General features: G+C 35.5%; 3 non-coding genes across 3 annotated transcripts; 1 reads left to right on the forward strand and 2 right to left on the reverse strand.

Moving 5' to 3' along the window:
- The first annotated feature begins 1217 nt into the window (after positions 1-1217).
- Positions 1218-1290, forward strand: TRNAF-GAA (transfer RNA phenylalanine (anticodon GAA)). Its single transcript has one exon. It is a non-coding gene; the product is annotated as a tRNA-Phe (tRNA).
- Positions 1291-17940: 16650 nt separating this feature from the next.
- TRNAW-CCA (transfer RNA tryptophan (anticodon CCA)) lies at positions 17941-18014 on the reverse strand. Its single transcript has one exon. It is a non-coding gene; the product is annotated as a tRNA-Trp (tRNA).
- A 139-nt stretch (positions 18015-18153) lies between these two features.
- On the reverse strand, positions 18154-18227 carry TRNAP-UGG (transfer RNA proline (anticodon UGG)). The gene has a single exon. It is a non-coding gene; the product is annotated as a tRNA-Pro (tRNA).
- Positions 18228-22362: the final 4135 nt, after the last annotated feature.

The raw sequence follows: 22362 nt of genomic DNA on the forward strand, positions 1-22362 counted from the left end.
TCAATTCAATTCTGAATTGCAATAAGCAAGCGAGGTCTCTCAAATAGAGTCGAACTGAACTGCTAGACTACGTTGAGTGATGAACTCAATGATTCAAAAAAAAAACTAAGAGATGGATGAAATTACACAAGGAATCCTGGTCTCAAAGAAGAGGGAAATGGGGATATGGCGAAATCGGTAGACGCTACGGACTTGATTGTATTGAGCCTTGGTATGGAAACCTGCTAAGTGGTAACTTCCAAATTCAGAGAAACCCTGGAATTAAAAAAGGGCAATCCTGAGCCAAATCCGTGTTTTGAGAAAACAAGGGGTTCTCGAACTAGAATACAAAGGAAAAGGATAGGTGCAGAGACTCAATGGAAGCTGTTCTAAACGAATCGAGTTAATTACGTTGTGTTGTTAGTGGAATTCCTTCTAGTTCTAAATTAGAGAAAGAGGGGTTTTATACCTTATACATTTAATAAACACGTATAGATACTGACATAGCAAACGATTAATCACAGAACTCATATTATATTCTAATTATAATATAGGTTTCTTTATCTTTTTTAAAAATGAAATTAGAAATGATAATGATTATGAAATAAAAAACTCATATCATAATTTTTTTTTTTTCATTATTGTGAATCCACTCCAATCGAATATTGAATAATCAAATTCTTCAATTAAAATTCAAAGTTTTCGAGATCTTTAAAAAAGTGGATTAATCGGACGAGGACAAAGAGAGAGTCCCATTCTACATGTCAATACTGACAACAATGAAATTTCTAGTAAAAGGAAAATCCGTCGACTTTATAAGTTGTGAGGGTTCAAGTCCCTCTATCCCCAAATCCTCTTTTATTCCCTAACTATACTATATTATTATTATTTATCCTCTTTTTTTTTTTTCTTTTTATCAATGCACTTTTTTTTCTTTTTATCAATGCAATGGGTTTAAGATTCATTAGCTTTCTCATTCTACTCTTTCACAAAGGAATGCGAAGAGAACTCAATGGATCTTATCCTATTCATTGAATAGATTTCTTTTTTATTAGAGTATCGGCAAGAAATCTTGGTTATTCACTCTATTTTTAAGTTTTATTTAAGTAAAACCATGCACAATGCATAGGACTACCCCCCCCATTTTCAAATTTAAAATTTGAAATACTTTAATTAATTTTTAGTCCTTTTAATTGACATAGATACAAATACTCTACTAGGATGATGCACAAGAAAAGGTCAGGATAGCTCAGTTGGTAGAGCAGAGGACTGAAAATCCTCGTGTCACCAGTTCAAATCTGGTTCCTGGCAGAGAAAAAAAAAAAAAAGATCCACCGAATAGGTATTGATCCAAATACCTCGAGATGGATTGTGATACATATTCATTAATAATATTTATTCATCTAAGTGGATAAATCTATAATATAAATATAGAGGCACTTCTTTTTCTTTTTAAAGAAGTTTTAAAATATATCTTTTCTTTATGATAAAGAAGGGGGTGAGATTCCCCTTTATTTTTTTGCGTTTCTTAATTTTGTATTCCGCTATTCCGACGAATATTTTTTTAGTCTTGCTTATCTTTATCTTATCTTATTTTCCTAGTTGTGCTAAGTAATGTGCGCGGTACAAAGTTCCTGGTAGAGAACTTCTTTGAGTCATCCTATTTTTCTGTTCATATGAAGGAAATTAATATGCGATTTTCAAAATAGGGGAATCCAAATGAAACCCTTTTTTTGCTCAGTCTATCTGGAATGCTTTTGTATAATTAGGAATTAATTATAAATAGGTATTCCGTTTCATCTAGGAAAAGAACCTAAAAATATTCCTTGACTTGAATAAAATCTGGAGTTGTGTTGTATAAGTGAGCATGAATTTCTTATCATTCAATGAGCATCTTGTATTTCATAAAAATTGGGGGTTATATAATCCTTACGTAAGGGCCAGCCTATCCAACTTTCAGGCATTAGGATACGTTTAAGGCGCGGATGATTATCATAAGAGATTCCCACCATATCATAAGATTCGCGTTCTTGAAAATCGGCACTTCTCCAAATCCAGAAGACAGACGGAATTCTAGGATTATCCTTTTGGGCAAAGACTTTTATGCAGACTTCTTCTGGATTATCTATACCATATTGTATTCTCGTAAGATGATACACGCTAGCTAAAGATCCACCGGGTGCTACATCATAAGCACATTGGGAGCGTAAATAATTGTAACCATATACATATAAAATGACAGCAATGGAATCCCAATCCCCTGCTTTTATTTGTAAAGTCTCTATTCCTCGGTGATCAAAGCCCAAAGATCTATGAACCACCTCATGTTTGACTAGCCAATTAGATAACCAACCCTGCTGCATTGTCTTCATCTCTCCCTCTTTGTATAAATATTTCACATTTCGGATGCAAGTTTGAAAGATTGCCCTGCTTTTTATTTTTCTACACAAAAGAGCCCCTCTCCTAATTCACTAATTTGTAGGAAGGTACTGAACTTTTGGATTTGAAAAAAGTTTCAGAAGATATATCTAATGTAGATGGTGATTGATAGAGCAATTCTTGCTCATAAGTTCCTGTATGAGTACTGCGCCTAACATAAAGCTTGTGACTGGTAGTAAAACATCTATTTTTATTTTGAGATAGAGTTTGATCCTCAACTATTTCTCGCGATATCTTCTTACGAAGTTTTGTTAGGGCATCTATAACTGCCTCCGGTTTAGGTGGGCAGCCCGGCAAGTAGACATCCACAGGAATTAACTTATCAACTCCCCGAACAGTACTATAGGAATCCGTACTGAACATTCCCCCTGTAATAGTACAGGCTCCCATAGCAATGACGTATTTTGGTTCAGGCATTTGCTCGTATAATCTCACTAAAGAGGGAGCCATTTTCATTGTTACCGTACCGGCTGTTAAAATTAGGTCTGCTTGCCTAGGACTTGATCTTGGTACCAATCCATAACGATCAAAGTCGAATCGTGAGCCTATTAATGAAGCAAATTCAATGAAACAACAACTGGTACCGTATAGAAGGGGCCATAAACTGGAGAGTCTTGACCAATTCGAAAGATCATTTGGTGTAGTTGAAATAACAGAATTGGAACTTGTTTGGTCAAGTAAGGGAAACTCAATCAAATTCATAACTGTCTCAATAGAATCTTTTCCTTCTTTTTTTTTGTCTAAATATTCAGTTAAGACCATTCCAAGGCTCCTTTTCGCCATGCATAAACTAAACCAACAACTAAGATAAGCACGAAAATCAAAGCTTCGATAAAAACGGATACACCCAATACGTCGAAACTCATTGCCCAAGGGTATAGAAAGACGGTTTCCACATCAAAAACAACAAAAACGAGCGCAAACATATAATAGCGTATTCGGAATTGTACCCAAGCCCCTCCCATGGGTTCTATACCCGATTCATAACTAGAAAGCTTCTCTGGTCCTTCACTAACCGGGGCTAAAAGTCCTGAAATCGAAAATGCCAAAATAGGAATAAGGCTTGCTATTATTAGAAATGTCCAAAAAATATCATATTCGTGAAGCAGAAACATAATGTACTCCCATTAATGTGGAATAGGCGGAACTTAAATTAGTCAATTCAATTCAGCATTGTCAATTTATCCAGAACTTCTCTCTTTTCCTCGGTGAAACAAGAATCTTTTTTGTTCAAACAAAAGCGCTTAGTTTAAGTTTAGCCTTTGTTTCCTCTGTGCTGCATCTTCTTTAAAGATTCATCCAATGGAATCCCAACTCCCTTTCTTTTGGATTTCCATTCTATTTAGATATGGTGTATGTAGATCTAATTCTTATATAAAGAAAACTTTCTCGTTTCACTTTGTCTCGCTTTCTCTAGAATCTCTAGAAAAAAGAATAGCTCTATCCTTTATTTAATATTTAATAATAAAATAATAAGAGACTATTAAATAAAAATGAGAATACTACTAAATTAGAACCTAATTAAGATAGTAGGACTAATCTATGCAGTATAATTAATGAGAAGTAATACTATAAAATAAAAATAAAGAACTCTATTTCAGAACTATGAGACAGAATATTCTGTTTTCTTATTTACTCTTTACTTTATTTTTTCTATTTAAAGTTGATCAATTTACATAATGTATCTATAAACAAAGTAATAAATATACTTAAAACAAAGTAGGAATTCGCAAAATGGATAAAATCATTGCAGTTATTATAGGGAAGTCTAGAGATATCCTATTTGAAGGAGGACGGGATTCAAATCAGGGAAAGGATCCTTTCTTCTATTGATTTGATAGAAATTCGTTTTTCTTTTCCTGTCTGTATGATTTTGATTTTCGATGAATGAGCCTTTGGTAATGCTTTTATCTCTATTCTATGTCGCAGGCGCCTATCCAGTCTATAAACAAATACTAATGAGAAAATGAAAACTATACTAAACTAAAGAAAACATAGGATAGAGATCCTAAAATCTAAAAAAGGGCATATTAGGGCTATACGGATTCGAACCGTAGACCTTCTCGGTAAAACAGATCAAACGGATTATTATCGAAATGATTTGAACTGTTTCAAAGACCCAACATGCATTTTTTTGCATTGGGCTCTTTCATAAACTGATTTAAAGATCAGTTAGTCCACCATAGTTTTTCTTTACGGAAAGATAATGAGATGGCTCCCTGTGCTCTGATTGATTTTTTGTATTATGATCTATCTAGGAGCAATACCAAAGTGTTTCAAAGGAGGATTACCTTGACTTAGGTCTGCCTCCGGTCTAAATTAAATCAACCTAAGTGAAATGGAGTCTCTATCGTTCCACTGCAAGAGTTAACTATGAGACTTCATACACCTTAAAGTTCATAGAACGAAAAGAAGTTTTTTGGAGGCCCTTATCCTCATTACGCCTAGCATTTAGTGGGCTGGATATTTACCTTATCAACTAGCAAATCCATAAGGGTTCTATTTGATTAGGCACCTGAATTGGCACCTGAATCGGACTGAACCGACTGTTTGTCAGGCTACTGTTCTCCTATTCTCTCGAATCTATGAAGTAAGACATTGATTTTGCAATAAGATCGATTATGTTCATTGCATAATAAGCTCCTTTGAAAAGCATTGGCGCACGTGTAAACGAGTTGCTCTACCGAACTGAGCTATAGCCCTTATCAGAGATATCTTAACATATAGATAATTTCTTGTCAAGATGAATATTTTCTAATGCCAGAGGATACCCCTTTGATCTGTATCTGTTTAGTATTTAGTTTAGTATTTAGTATATAACAGACCAATAACAGAGCGGTATTGCTTAGAAAAGGGATTCAATATATAATCGATCGAAGTAATGGGTCTTCCTTTGTGGTGATAAATTGCCTACTTAACTCAGTGGTTAGAGTATTGCTTTCATACGGCGGGAGTCATTGGTTCAAATCCAATAGTAGGTAAGTAGGTAGAAAAATTACTAGATAGCATTGGACTTACTTCGCTTCGCTATCTAATAACTTTTTCTACCCCTCTTCCCTTTTTCTTTGTATCAACTATAAACCACTGGATTGTCTTCAATTGGATGGGGGAATCCAATTGACAGCCTCGATTCGTATCCTAGCTCGTCTGAGAGCGAGCTTCGCTTCAACCAAATCTTTCGTACCCTCAGCTTTACTCAAGTTAGCTTCGGCTATTTCAAGTGCCTTTTGAGCTTCTTCCGGATCAATATCACTACCCAGTTCCGCATCATTTCCTAAAATGATGATCTCATTATTAACTATTCTCGCAAAACCGCTCCACAGAATCGCTGTTAACCATTGGTCGTTGAGGAGGCGTATTCTCAAAGGACCCATATCTACTGCTGTGTTAATGGGGGCGTGGTTTGGTAATACGCCAATTTGGCCACTATTAGTGGATAAAATGATTTCTTTCACTTCACAATCCCAAATAATTCGCTTAGGAGTCAGTACATAAAGATTTAATTTCATTTCTTCGATTTGTTCTCCTCTTCTAAGGTTATAGCTTTCGTGCTAGCTTCATCGATGTTACCCACCAAATAAAAAGCCTGTTCAGGTAGGCCGTCTAATTCTCCGGAAAGGATTAGTTGAAATCCCCTAATAGTTTCCGCAAGAGCAACATACTTTCCTGGAGAACCAGTAAAAACTTCTGCCACAAAGAACGGTTGTGATAAGAAACGCTCAATTTTTCTTGCTCTTGCTACAGTTAAACGATCCTCTTCCGATAATTCATCCAAGCCAAGAATTGCGATAATGTCCTGAAGTTCTTTGTAACGTTGTAAAGTTTCCTTAACTCTTTGCGCAGTTTCATAATGTTCGTTGCCAACGATCCGAGGCTGTAACATAGTCGAGGTTGAATCTAAAGGATCTACTGCTGGATAAATACCCTTGGAAGCTAATCCTCTGGAAAGTACGGTAGTAGCATCCAAATGTGCAAATGTTGTGGCAGGGGCAGGGTCGGTCAAATCGTCTGCAGGTACATAAACTGCTTGAATCGAAGTTATAGATCCCTTTTTAGTAGAAGCAATTCTTTCTTGCAAAGAACCCATTTCTGTACTAAGAGTAGGTTGATAACCCACTGCGGAGGGCATTCTCCCTAATAAAGCGGATACCTCTGATCCTGCTTGAACAAAACGAAAGATATTATCGATAAATAAAAGCACGTCTTGCTTATTAACATCTCGGAAATATTCCGCCATAGTTAGGGCAGTTAAACCAACTCTCATACGAGCTCCCGGTGGTTCATTCATTTGGCCATAGACTAGAGCTACCTTTGATTCCTCAATATTTTTTTCATTAATTACTCCGGATTCCTTCATTTCCATATAAAGATCATTTCCTTCACGAGTCCGTTCCCCTACTCCACCGAATACGGATACGCCCCCATGAGCTTTAGCAATGTTATTGATTAATTCCATGATCAGTACTGTTTTACCTACTCCAGCCCCCCCAAATAGTCCTATTTTTCCTCCACGTCGATAAGGAGCTAAAAGATCGACGACCTTAATACCTGTTTCAAAGATGGATAATTTCGTATCTAACTCGATAAAGGCAGGCGCAGATCTATGAATAGGGAACGTTGCACTACTATCTACAGGACCCAAATTGTCAACAGGCTCCCCAAGAACGTTGAAAATTCGTCCGAGAGTAGCTCCACCGACCGGAACACTGAGAGGAGCTCCCGTGTCAATCACTTCCATTCCTCTCATCAACCCGTCCGTAGCACTCATAGCTACAGCTCTAACTCGATTATTTCCTAATAATTGTTGTACCTCACAAGTCACATTAATTTGCTTATCGGCAGTGTCTCTACTCTGGACTACCAAAGCGTTATAAATATAAGGTAACTTGCCTGGGGGAAAAGTGACATCCAGCACGGGTCCAATAATTTGATCGATACGACCTGTACTTTTTTCTTCAATTGTGGAAACCCCGGGAGGAGAAGTAGTAGGATTGGTTCTCATAATTATCACATAATTAAAAAAAAGGAATTTGTCGAAATTTTTCTTTTTTTATTGTTGAATAATGCCAAATCAAATCAAAAAAAATCCAAAAGTAAAAAGGAAATGAATTAGTTAATTCAATAAGAGAGAAAAGGGGACCAGGACTTGATTTCGTTGCCCAAGCGAATCCCATTCAATCGTTTACTCATGGAATGAGTCCATTGGAAAGTTCAATCAATCTTTTTTTTCATATACATTTTGCCTTTTGTGGAGGATCTGTGCCTACTCTACTTTCCTATCTAGGACTTCGATATACAAAATATATACTACTGTGAAGCATAGATTGCTGTCAACAAAGAATTTTATTAGTATTTAGTTAGGTATTTGCATTCAAAATAAGAAAAGAGAACTATTAAGAACTTGTAAAATAAGGATTAGGAATTAATTTGGGTTGCGCTATATCTATCAAAGAGTATACAATAATTATGGATTTGGTAAATCAAATCCATGGTTTAATAACGAACCGTGTTAACTTACCATAACAACAACTCAATTCCTATCGAATTCCTATATTGGAATTCCTATAGGATAGAACATACACAGGGTGTACGCATTATATATGAATGAAACATATTCATTAACCTAAGCATGCCCTCAATTTTCTTTAATGAGTTGATATTATATTAATTGAATATCCTTTTTGTTTTACGAGATTTTTGCTAAAGTTTCATTTACGCCTAATTAACATCGAGTAGACCCTGTTATTGTGAGAATTCTTAATTCAAGAGTTATAGGGAGGGACTTATGTCACCACAAACAGAAACTAAAGCAGGTGTTGGATTTCAAGCTGGTGTTAAAGATTATAAATTGACTTACTACACCCCAGAGTATGAAACTAAGGATACTGATATCTTGGCAGCATTCCGAGTAAGTCCTCAGCCTGGGGTTCCGCCCGAAGAAGCAGGGGCTGCAGTAGCTGCCGAATCTTCTACTGGTACATGGACAACTGTTTGGACTGATGGACTTACCAGTCTTGATCGTTACAAAGGACGATGCTATCACATCGAGCCTGTTGCTGGGGAAGACAACCAATGGATCTGTTATGTAGCTTATCCATTAGACCTATTTGAAGAGGGTTCCGTTACTAACATGTTTACTTCCATTGTAGGTAACGTATTTGGTTTCAAAGCCCTACGTGCTCTACGTTTGGAGGATCTACGAATTCCCCCTACTTATTCAAAAACTTTCCAAGGCCCGCCTCATGGTATCCAAGTTGAAAGAGATAAGTTGAACAAGTACGGTCGTCCTTTATTGGGATGTACTATTAAACCAAAATTGGGATTATCCGCAAAAAATTATGGTAGAGCGTGTTATGAGTGTCTACGTGGTGGACTTGATTTTACCAAAGATGATGAAAACGTAAACTCACAACCATTTATGCGCTGGAGAGACCGTTTTGTCTTTTGTGCCGAAGCTATTTATAAATCACAGGCCGAAACCGGTGAAATCAAGGGGCATTACTTGAATGCGACTGCGGGTACATGTGAAGAAATGATTAAGAGAGCTGTATTTGCAAGAGAATTAGGGGTTCCTATTGTAATGCATGACTACTTAACTGGGGGATTCACCGCAAATACTACTTTGGCTCATTATTGCCGCGACAATGGCCTACTTCTTCACATTCACCGTGCAATGCATGCAGTTATTGATAGACAGAAAAATCATGGTATGCATTTCCGTGTATTAGCTAAAGCATTGCGTATGTCTGGGGGAGATCATATCCACTCCGGTACAGTAGTAGGTAAGTTAGAAGGGGAACGCGAAATGACTTTAGGTTTTGTTGATTTATTGCGCGATGATTTTATTGAAAAAGATCGTGCTCGCGGTATCTTTTTCACTCAGGACTGGGTATCCATGCCAGGTGTTATACCGGTAGCTTCAGGTGGTATTCATGTTTGGCATATGCCAGCTCTGACCGAAATCTTTGGGGACGATTCTGTATTACAATTTGGTGGAGGAACTTTAGGACATCCTTGGGGAAATGCACCTGGTGCAGCAGCTAATCGAGTGGCTTTAGAAGCCTGTGTACAAGCTCGTAACGAAGGGCGCGATCTTGCTCGCGAAGGTAATGAAATTATCCGAGCAGCTTGCAAATGGAGTCCTGAACTAGCCGCAGCTTGTGAAGTATGGAAGGCGATCAAATTCGAGTTCGAGCCGGTAGATACTATTGATTAACTAGATAAAACTAAAGATAAAGAAGGTATAAATAAAAAAGAAACGAAATAAAAAGAGAAAAAAATCAGTTATGAAATGCAGTAATTCTTCTTTATTCTTCTAATTGATTGCAATTAAACTCGGCTCAATCTTTTTTAGAAAAAAAAGATTGAGCCGAATAAAAATAGATCATGATATGATCATGAGACTTGACAAATTGAGATTCGTCTATTCTATATATCTAGAATATATATATTAAGGTATAATACAATAAAGAAATACAAATAAAATAATAAAATAATAAAATATAGTATTATCATATGATAATGATAATGGAATCAAATACGCAGTATTTACAGAAAAAAGTCTTCGTTTATTGGGAAAGAATCAATATACTTTTAATGTCGAATCGGGATTCACTAAGACAGAAATAAAGCATTGGGTCGAACTCTTCTTTGGTGTTAAGGTGGTAGCTGTGAATAGCCATCGACTACCTGGAAAAGGTAGAAGAATAGGACCTATTCTGGGCCATACAATGCATTACAGACGTATGATCATTACCCTTCAACCGGGTTATTCTATTCCACTTCTAGATAGAGAAAAAAACTAAAGGAGAATGAATGAAAAAAGACATAGTTTGGAAGTTAGACCTTTTTATAGGACTCTCTTTCAATTTCAAAAAAGAGGACGTTTGAAACTTTTAACAGGCGTAATCGTGAGTCAACAAGTGACTCGAACTGTGTGTAAAAAAAGAAGCATTTTTTTTTTTTCAAAATGCTAGAACTAGATAAGGAAGTTTTCTATAACCTTGAGAAAAAGGATAAAAAGGTAGTTTTTTTTTAGTTTATGACTCCGATCAAGAGCGAGAAATCCTTGATTTGGGATTGGACATAGAACCTGGACCCATCGTAGAGACGTTTAGTTCAAAAGAAAGGATCGTATCCTGATGGTAAGAATTATACTTTCGTGGAAATACAGCGCTATAGACTTCAATGCGGTAGAGTAGACGTTTTGTTTCTAATTTTTCTGGACCAAACCTCCGCTCCGACCCAACGATACAATGAATTTTTTCTGTTCATATTCATAAATAAAAAAGATTCGGAATCGCAATGCTACTATATGCGTCCAGAGGAGTATTTGGAATAATATTCTTCTATAATCCATTATTGCGGGGGGTCTTACTAACAGGGCTTCGCTGCACGGGACAGGTCTTCGTCGAAAAGCTAACTCCACCCGGCATTTTCATACCCTTTCTTTGGGTGGTATATCGCCTTTTAAAGTCTAAGAGGGTAGTAGGGGATCTATAGTAGGTAAGATAATTTGCCCTTTGATTTTGATTGAATATACTATTTTTCCGCCTTTACCACGCATTATTGTATGCGCTTCTAGAGAAGTATGTATGCAGGAAGTAAATTCTAACCGCTTTCTTTTGAATCCAATTTCAAATTAGATTAGAAAGATAGAAAGGCCATGAGGATGGGAAAATCAAAATAAAATCTTTTTAATTAGTTCTCCTTTTTTGGAATTTTCTTATTATCCTTTCATTTTTTTTACAGAATATTTTTCAAACTAAAAATAAAAAATACAATACAATAGTCAATATTCCTTATAATAGATATACTTAATTATATCATAAGAATCTTAAGATATTTTTCGACTAGATAGAAATAGTAAATTTGAATTGAGACACCTATTCCATGACGGATTTAAACTTACCTTCTATTTTCGTGCCTTTAGTAGGCTTAGTATTTCCGGCAATTGCAATGACTTCTTTATTTCTTTATGTGCAAAAAAATAAGATTGTCTAGTATTTTTTAGTGTAAGTAATATAATATGGTAGGGTATGTGGCTTTTTCTACACACACTTTCTACACACAAATGAAAAACGGTTATGGATGCGGATATAGGCTACGAGCATAAATGCATGAATATGCAGAGCCAGGTATAGCGAGTTTTATTTTATTTATTTTAATTGAATCAACGAATATTTTTTGAATAGAAAGTCAATGTATCTAACCTATTATTTCACAGGAGTACTAGTTGCTGAAGGCGATTTCAGAATCAAAAAAAGTAAAGTCAAAATTATTTAGCTTATTCTCTCAATTTCAATCGACCGCTGCTGGATTTAGTATATCTAATATGAATTGGCGATCAGAACACATATGGGTAGAACTTCTAAAAGGTTCTCGAAAAAGGGGTAATTTTTTCTGGGCCTGTATTCTTTTTCTAGGTTCACTAGGATTCTTATCGGTTGGGATTTCCAGTTATCTTGGTAAGAATATTATATCTATACTTCCATCTCAAGAAATTCTTTTTTTTCCGCAGGGGGTCGTGATGTCTTTCTACGGAATCGCAGGCCTATTCATTAGCTCCTACTTGTGGTGTACTATTTTGTGGAATGTAGGTAGTGGTTATGACCGATTCGATAGAAAAGAGGGAATAGTGTGCATTTTTCGTTGGGGATTCCCTGGAATAAAACGTCGCGTCTTCCTTCGATTCCTTATGCGGGATATCCAATCAATTAGAATTCAGGTTAAAGAGGGTCTTTATCCTCGTCGTATTCTTTATATGGAAATCCGGGGCCAGGGGATCATTCCCTTGACTCGTACTGATGATAAATTTTTTACTCCACGAGAAATTGAACAAAAAGCTGCCGAATTGGCCTATTTCTTGCGCGTACCAATTGAAGTATTTTGAGGTATCTTTTTTGAACTGAGTTGAATGAAGAAAAGAAGAATTGGAAGAAGAAAAGTTTTCTCAACACAGGGAGGAAGTCCCTTCTAAATTGGATTTGTTATTGTAAGGGGATTTTTAAGTATTTATCTAAAGGAAGGAACAAACGAGGATAAGAGAAATTTGCTTTTAATTTTTTTTTATCCAAGTTAGATATATCGCATACTATTCTTCCTTTTTCATCCGAAAGGGCTTTTTTTTTATTCTATTTCACTATTTCATTCCATCTAGATCTAAGAAAGAACCCAATGCACTGAAATTCCACTAATAACTAATATACAAAAAAGAAGAATATATACAGGGTATCAAACCTATAGAGTTTTTGCTTCAAAGAAATAGAAATATCATGAAATAGAAATATCATCATATAGAGTCAGGGAATGGAATAGAGTCAGCGAATGAAGCATATTCATTAACAACTCCATTTACAGATCAAAAATGAAAAAAAAGAAAGCATTGCCTTCTTTACTATATCTTGTATTTATCGTACTTTTGCCTTGGGGGGTCTCTTCCTCATTTAACAAATGTCTGGAACTTTGGATTAAGAATTGGTGGAATACCAGGCAATCCGAAACTCTCTTAACTGATATTCAAGAGAAAAGGATTCTAGAAAGATTCATAGAATTAGAAGAACTTTCTCTCTTGGACGAGATGATAAAAGGGAAACTAAAGACACATGTACAAAAACCTCCTACAGGAATACACAAGGAAATAATACAATGGGTCAAAATAAATAATGAGGATCATCTCCATACCATTTTGCATTTCTCGACAAATATAATCTGTTTGGCTATTCTAAGTGGTTCTTTTTTTCTGGGTAAAGAGGAACTTGTCATTTTGAATTCTTGGGTTCAGGAATTCTTCTATAATTTAAATGACTCAATAAAAGCTTTTTTTATTCTTTTAGTTACTGATTTTTTTGTTGGATTTCACTCCACCCGTGGTTGGGAACTAGTAATTCGTTGGGTCTACAACGATTTTGGATGGGCTCCTAACGAGCTTATTTTCACTATTTTTGTTTGTAGTTTTCCAGTAATTCTAGATACATGTTTGAAATTTTGGGTCTTTTTTTGTTTAAATCGTCTATCTCCTTCGCTTGTAGTCATTTATCATTCAATTAGTGAAGCATAAATTCATTTGATCTCCCGATATTAATATTAATCAAATTAGCAAGCATCTTTTTTTAGAAAGAAAGCCCTTTTCCATTTTAGCAAAATTCTTTCTATTTATACCTACTTTAAGGTATTCATCATTGCAGTACAACTGTTGCAGTAGAATGACAACAGATTCGTGTATAGGGAACTAGATTAGCTTAGCTACCTATCTAATTTATTGTAGAAATTCTGGGATCTGCGATTGGACATGGAAAATAGAAATACTTTTTCTTGGGTAAAGGAACAGATAACTCGATCGATTTCTGTATCGATCATGATATACGTAATAACTCGGACATCTATTTCAAATGCATATCCCATTTTTGCGCAGCAGGGTTATGAAAACCCACGAGAAGCAACTGGACGAATTGTATGTGCCAATTGCCATTTAGCTAGCAAGCCCGTCGATATTGAAGTTCCCCAAGCTGTGCTTCCCGATACTGTATTTGAAGCAGTTCTTCGAATTCCTTATGATATGCAATTGAAACAAGTTCTTGCTAATGGAAAAAAGGGAGGGTTGAATGTAGGTGCTGTTCTTATTTTGCCCGAGGGATTCGAATTAGCGCCGCCCGATCGTATTTCCCCTGAGTTAAAAGAAAAGATAGGAAATCTTGCTTTTCAGAGTTATCGTCCCGATAAAAAAAACATTCTTGTGATAGGCCCTGTTCCCGGTAAGAAATATAGTGAAATTGTCTTTCCCATTCTTTCCCCTGATCCTGCTACGAAGAAAGATGCTCATTTCTTAAAATATCCCATATATGTAGGGGGAAACCGAGGAAGAGGACAGATCTATCCTGATGGTAGCAAGAGTAACAATACAGTCTATAATGCTACGTCAACAGGTATAGTAAGAAAAATACTACGTAAAGAAAAGGGGGGGTATGAAATATCCATAGTTGATGCATCAGATGGACGCCAAGTGATTGATATTATACCTCCCGGACCAGAACTTCTTGTTTCAGAGGGGGAATCCATCAAGCTTGATCAACCATTAACAAGCAATCCTAATGTGGGAGGTTTTGGTCAGGGGGACGCAGAAATCGTGCTTCAGGATCCATTACGTGTCCAAGGCCTTTTGTTCTTCTTCGCATCCGTTATTTTGGCACAAGTTTTTTTGGTTCTCAAAAAGAAACAGTTTGAAAAGGTTCAATTGTACGAAATGAATTTCTAGGTCCCGGGATTTCTTACCATCAAGTTGGTAAAAAGCCTCGATTTATTGGCAATTGCTAGAATTATCTATGATCTATTTTGGAAATCCTTTTTTTGTTTAGACTGCTTTTTGTTTATGAGATGTCTGGAATTCCTTATTTATATCCCATGCAAAAGAAGAGAATCCAAGGCAAAGGCGAGAACAATCAAATTAAAATTTCTTCTTTTTCGGAGGGATTGCAGGTCTTCTTAATCGTCTATTCGGCACAAGAAAAAGCCTTTTTCTTGTGCCGATTCTTCTTGTATCAAAATAAGAATCCTTTTTCTTCCTAATTCGTCAAAGATTACTATTTCTTCTTTATTCGGGTCTGTCTCTTGGACCTCTTTTTCTTTTGCTTAGGTTTAGCCGAGGTAGTGGACAAACAGAGGGGAAGAAAATATGGCGGGGGAAAAATTTCTTGTGATTGTGAGCAAATTGCTTGGCTTGTTTAATTAAGTTCAACTTCAAATTTACAGAAATTTTGCAAAAAAAAAGTAAACTCTTCCATTGAAGGTTTTTTTATTTTTAGGCTAGTTGAATAGTTTTGATTAAGGTTTTATTAGTTTATTACTCGAAACTAAATCAAGGATTTTCAGGATACTTCCTTCGTGGAATAAGATATTGGATCCTCGAGTGATCTCTTTTTCTTGTTGCTTCATAAGAGTGAATCGAATAGATTCAATTCGCGTTATAAGAGTAAAATAAAAATTCCGCGGGTCCTTTCCGCTCTAATCAGATAAAGGGGGGTAAGGACCCGCTAAGCTCCTACTTTTTCATGTTTACAATCTGGTCCCTCCGATTACTATAGAGATGAACCCAATCCAGAATATGAACCATAAAAGAAAACACCTACTAAACCAATCACAGCAATACCAGCTACAGTACCTATCAGCCAAAGAGGAATTCTTCCAGTAGTATCGGCCATTTCCCCTACTTTCCTCCACATTTTATCAATTGGTCATGCTAGAGACAAAAACAGTCATGGGTAGTTATAAGGATGGTATCCTTCCAAATGGGATAAGAGAATTCTTATTAGTCTCTTTCTTTCTCTCAATTGAAGAAGTAATTGGAAAATAAAACAGCAAGTACAAAAATGAGTAATAAACCCCAGTATAGACTGGTACGATTCAATTCAACATTTTGTTCATTCGGGTTTGATTGTGTCATAGTTCTATAGTTGGAATTTGTTTTATCGTTGGATGAACTGCATTGCTGATATTGATCCCAAGAAAAAAACAGTAGGTACAGCTAGTCCGTGAATAGCCAGCCATCGCACTGTAAAAATAGGATAGGTTCGATCTATGGTCATTGAGGGCCTCCTAAAAGGATCTACTAAATTCATCGAGTTGTTCTAAAGAATCAAAACGGTCGGTTATTAACGGAATTCCTTGTCGGCTTTCCGTGAAATACTCGTTTGGCCTAGGACTTCCAAACACGTCATAAGCTAAACCCGTACTGACAAATAACCAACCCGCAATGAATAGGGAAGGTATAGTAATGCTATGAATAACCCAGTATCGAATACTGGTAATAATATCAGCAAAAGAACGTTCTCCCGTGCTTCCAGACATGCTGAACTCCCAAAATTTTTGTACATTCAAAAAAGGAATTGATTCCGTAAAAGATGGGATCGACCAGTAAATAGAAAATTACTGATATTTCATCCTTGTGAGATTGTCAATTTTGTACCAAAGGTGTATTTTGAGTATACCGAATTAGTATAGCTATCCTTCCTATGGCACAGCAATCTGGTTTTGCCTGGTTCCGAAACATAATTACTTTTTTATTTTTTTTTTGTCTATAGGTAAGCTATATGTTATTCAAGGCATCAATAGAAAACCCCATTTTTGTAGGTTCTACTTACTTTTCATTGGCTTCGGAATAATAGAGTAATTCGGAATAGCAGCCAAAATCTTGGGAAAATCTAAGTTAATGATCAATAGGTTTGGATAAATAATTTAGGAAGGATATTCTCATACTGACACAATACAAGGACAAGTATATGTGAAATCTATCCTTTCATAATTCGTAATTCATCCTTGTATTGTTTGTTGGATTAGGTCTAACTTTCTTGACCAAACTGCGAGCGCGGAACTTTACGAGATGAAATAGGGAAAGACAGAAGATAGAATAGAACTTAAAAGGATAATTGAAGTGACTCGTCTTCGAATCTACTTTGGTTGGAGTTCGAAAAAGGAATAAAAATAAAGTAAATTCAAGGAAGAGCTTTCTTTTTTTTTTTTTTTTAACAGCCCCTTGGCAGGTCGTGGAATGCTTTTGTTCTCCTCTTATTCCATATGGAATACAATCAGTTAAAATAAGAAGGAATAGGGGAATATTCGATCGTTCACTCCAAAAAGAGGGTCCTATTGAAAAAGAAATTATCCAAAATAGAAAGAAGTTTTTTTTTTCAAATTCAATTGTTTATTTATCTCTTATTCAAAAATTTCCCTGAAAATTGAATTTCTTTTTTTCATTCAATGGGGTTAGATGATCTAGTTCTTAATATTATTACTTTACTCAATTGACAAATTCCACAACAAATCTCTTGATTCGGAATTAGGGACTCATGTATCATCTGATGAATCCACTTTCTTTTACACTTCTGTATCTTACTCTATCTTGTTTTTTAGTATTATCTAAAATAACTGATGAATTATGAATTTTCCATAACTTAGGTAAATGCTTTACCAACATATGTAGTGTAGTAAAAAAAAATAAATGGAATTTAACTCTTTCATGCTTACTTTAACTAGTTATTTTGGTTTTCTACTGGCTGCTTTAACTATAACCCCAGCTCTATTTATTGGCTTGAACAAGATACGCCTTATTTGAATTGACTGAATAATTATAATTCAGAAAAGAAAAATCTTTCTTTGGGATTCCTGGCATTCTACGACTCTTTTCCAGACTAATTAGGAATTCTTTTCTTGGTCATTGAGATTCGTGGATAATTTAGAGTACTATTTAGGGATAGATCGTACCTCTTTTTTTATCCCCTCGAACAAATCGAAATGATTGAAGTTTTTCTATTTGGAATCGTCTTAGGCCTAATTCCTATTACTTTAGCGGGATTATTCGTGACTGCGTATTTGCAATACAGGCGTGGGGATCAGTTGGATCTTTGATTGAGTCATTTTTTTTTTTTGATTGACCTCCTCCAGACCAGAGAGGAGGTCAAATTGAAATTGGAGTTACAATTCAATTTTGTTAAGTTATTTTACTCTGCTTCGACATAAAATAGATGGAATCACGCTCTGTAGGATTTGAACCTACGACATCGGGTTTTGGAGACCCGCGTTCTACCGAACTGAACTAAGAGCGCTTTCATTCATTCAAAAAGAAAATCTTTTTCTATTCCTAATGTATCTCACGTACGTATAGTCTCCACAAATTCAAGTTATACCCACTTTACTTTAATTGATCTCGTCGCTACTGCCTATAAAGAAGAAAGAAGTAATAGGTAGGGATGACAGGATTTGAACCTGTGACATTTTGTACCCAAAACAAACGCGCTACCAAGCTGCGCTACATCCCTTTTCCAAATTAAATTGTTGTACAATGCCATTGTACACAATTCCTGTCTTCTTTTCCACATCATAATTTTCTTCTTCTTTCTTTCTCTATCTATATATAGAACCCTCGTGTCATTTCTTCTTTTTGGTCTCATATAATTAAGGAATTATATACATATAAAATCCAATATAATTTCGCCTATAAAAGAAGGATTACTTTTCCTTGGTAATATATAGGAAGAAGGGGTCATCTTTTTCTTTTTTAGGGATAGGAAAATTTCGTCGATATGGTTCATTTTATATATAGCATAACAATCTTGGGCAAGAGTTTATGATCATATATGTATTCCAACAAGGAAGGAGGATTTTCAATGCGGGATATAAAAACATATCTCTCTGTAGCACCCGTGCTAAGTACTCTATGGTTTGGTGCTTTAGCAGGTTTATTGATAGAAATTAATCGTTTATTCCCAGATGCTTTGTCATTCCCTTTTTTTTAATTCTAGTTATTGCTATGGGAGGGATAGATTTCTTCGTGATATGACAAAATTTGATCCTTTTCAATCTTTTTTTAGTATCGGAAGGAAAAAGAAAGAAAAGATGGATTGGGTTGAACCTCAGAGTCATTAAAAATTTGGTAAACCCCATTTTTGAAAATAGAAATTCAATTTAAAGGGGTACCCAAGCTAAATAAGGCCTCAGAAATCAGAGCATAGAAAAGGCGGGGCTGGCTAATTAAATGAAAGGATTTCGAACCAAAATCTTTGCTAATTCGACAAGGATTGTATTCTTTAATTATTTCTCTATTTTTTATTACTTAATTAAAGAATAAAAAAAAATTATTCTAATGAATTTTATTCTTCTTCTTCGGATTCAAAATAGAAGAATAAAAGAATAAGTAGAAGAATTAAGTTAAGTCAATCCAAAAAGAAAAGGAGGTTCATGGCCAAGGGAAAAGATGTTAGAATCAGAGTTATTTTGGAATGCATCAGTTGTGTTCGAAAAGGTGCCAATGAGGAATCGACGGGGATTTCTAGATATAGTACTCAAAAGAATCGCCACAATACACCCGGACAATTAGAATTCAAAAAATTTTGTCGTTATTGTCGCAAGCATACGACTCATCACGAAATAAAGAAATAGGAACATCGTGTGTTTGATCTTTCCAAACAACAGAAAGAGTAAGAACTTCATATTTAATATATAAAGAAAACATAGTATAGAATACAAAATACAAATCAACTCATCTGATTTCCGGTAGATATTATTTCATATGTATAGAGGGTATTCATATACTATAATATGAATCAAATAAGATATGGATCAAAGAAAAACTACTTCTTCTGGATCCTAAATTAATAAAATAAAGAAGTGAATTTTCAAATTTTCAAATTTTAAATAAGGAATAAATCATGTATACATCTAAACAACCTTTTCTTAAATCTAAGCAACCCTTTAGTAAATCCAAGCAAACTTTTAATAAATCCAAGCAACCCTTTCGTAAATCCAAGCAAACTTTTCGTAAATTCAAGCAACCTTTTCGTAAATCTAAACAACCTTTTCGTAGGCGTCCCCGGATTGGCCCGGGAGATCGAATTGATTATAGAAACATGAGTTTAATTAATAGATTTATTAGTGAACAAGGAAAAATATTATCGAGACGAATAAATAGATTAACCTTGAAACAACAACGATTAATTACTCTTGCTATAAAACAGGCTCGTATTTTATCTTTCTTACCGTTTCGTAACTATGAGAACGAAAAGCAATTTCAAGCCCAGTCAATTTCAATAATTACAGGTTCTAGACCCAGAAAAAATAGACATATTCCTCAATTAACGCAAAAGTACAATTCCAATCGAAACTTAAGAAACAACAACCAAAATTTAAGAAACAACAACCGGAACTTAAGTTCCGATTGTTGATGTTTTATTCGAATTCGAAAGGGCCAGACCTATATATATTATAAAGAAAGTAATCCAGCTCGTTGATTCCTACCACTTAATCTTAATTTATTGTATCTTCCCGGAGTTCCCTCTCCGGGAATTCATCTTTTATTATTCCAGTATATTACTTTATTTATACCTTTAATTGATGATCTTTATTTTATTGGAAATCGTGTAAAGATTATTTGGATTTGATACAGCTACTTGTGCAAGCATTTTACGATTAAGAATCAATTTCTTCTTGTACAGGTTGTGTATTAATTTACTATAACTATCGAATACTTTATATACCCGCGTTGCTGCGTTTATCCGAGTGATCCACAAACGACGAAAATCCCTCTTTTGCCTACCTCTATCTCGATGAGAGGAAACAAAAGCTCTTTTTACCTGTTGGGTAATCATTCGATTAAGTCTTAAATGAGCCCCTCTAAAGTTTGAGGCAAATGAACGCATTTTTGTTCGTCGTCTCCGGGCTATATATCCTCGCGGAACTCTGGTCATTGAATCAAATTAACCTTAATGAATAACTAATGATTTCTCTTCTTTTAGCCACCCTTTTTCTCATTAATAACAAAACTAATTATTCCGATATATAAAATATTAATTCCAATGGCTTTTGCTATAGTAACCTTCCCAACCACGATTTTTTATTCCACTCCGTTCAGTTATTTCTATACGAAATAACAAATTCATTCTAATAATACTAAAAAAAATAGTGGGTTCCATCGTTTCTATGGTTCCCTTTTAAACGGTGAGGCCCTCTCTATACACCGGAGCCCTTTCTTTCATCAAAAGGTATTGCGAACTTGTATAGTCCACATTCTTTGGCTCTACCTATCCATTATAGAGTAAATAGCTCTTTTCACAATAAGAGTTATCCATACAGTGACGGTATTTAATTATGAAAGTTGGCTAAGTAGCTGACCCTGTTAGTCCGTTCTTTTAAGATAAAGGAGCATAAGCCTTTTTCTTTTTATTACTATTTCCTCCGCTTAATGGATAACCATTTGCTACCAATGGGAGAATTGCTTCTTATTTCCAATTTAGATAATTGGATTTGCACCAAAGGAAACCATAAATTCCATATACCATAGAAATCTAGGATAGAGAAGCTATATCCTATTCATTGGTACTAATCATGGATACTTCAATTTTTTTTATATTTGTTTGAAGTCATGATCTGAACGAGTCGCACATACACCCTAGCACATGTTCCTCGACGCTGAGGGCATCCTTTAAGCGCGGCCGTTTTTCGAGCATTTCGTATTGGCTGTCTTGCGTTTCTAATAAGTTGTTTAACCGTCGGCATGTTGTATGTATATAGAAAAAAATGGATTGGTTTAGATCCATCTTAACCTGATGATTGCTCATCATGAAGTCTTTCTATTTTCTATTAAATCGAGGAAAACACGAATTTAGCTGTGAAATAACTTTACAAGAAATCCGGACACTACCAATCCTTAAACATTTCTGGAAACCACACTGGATCAGTATCGCAGTGCTTGTCAATCATTTCATCCCCTACAATATCGACAAGTCCATAAGCTTTGGCTTCGTCTGCTGACATAAAAACATCCCTTTCCATGTCTTCGGATACAACCCAAAAAGGCTTGCCTGTTCTTACTGCATAAACCCTTGTGATCATTTCGCGAACTTTGTGTAACTCTTCTACTTCTAGTAAAAATTCTGGTGTCCTTGCCCGATAATAAGCACTAGCAGGTTGGTGAAGCATAATCCTCGCGTGAGGGAATGCTATACGCTTGGTGGGTTCTCCTCCAAGCAGAATGAAGGACGCCATGGAGGCGGCTATTCCGAGGCATATTGTATATATATCTGGTGTCACCGTTTGCATCGTATCAAAAATAGCCATTCCTGAGATTAGCCACCCGCCTGGGGAGTTTATAAACAAAAAAATATCACTAATTCCATCTTCTATACTCAGATATACCATGAGACCTGTAATATGATTCGTGATCTCGCAACGAATCTCTTGACCTAAAAAAAGTGTCCTTTCTCGATACATAACATTGTATAAGTCAACCCAAGTCGCTTCTTCATCTCCAGGAATCCGGTAAGGTACTTTTGGAACACCAATGGGCATATTAGATTAATATTATTAAATTTAAGTAAGAAAACCACACTTTAATATGGAAACGTAAGAATGGAACAGAAAGAAAGAATCCGCAGTTTATTGTCTTAATTTTTATTCTTA

This window comes from Triticum urartu, unplaced genomic scaffold (assembly GCF_056163025.1).
Source record: "Triticum urartu cultivar PI428250 unplaced genomic scaffold, HENAU_Tu73 scaffold2, whole genome shotgun sequence".
Taxonomy (NCBI): Eukaryota; Viridiplantae; Streptophyta; class Magnoliopsida; order Poales; family Poaceae; genus Triticum; species Triticum urartu.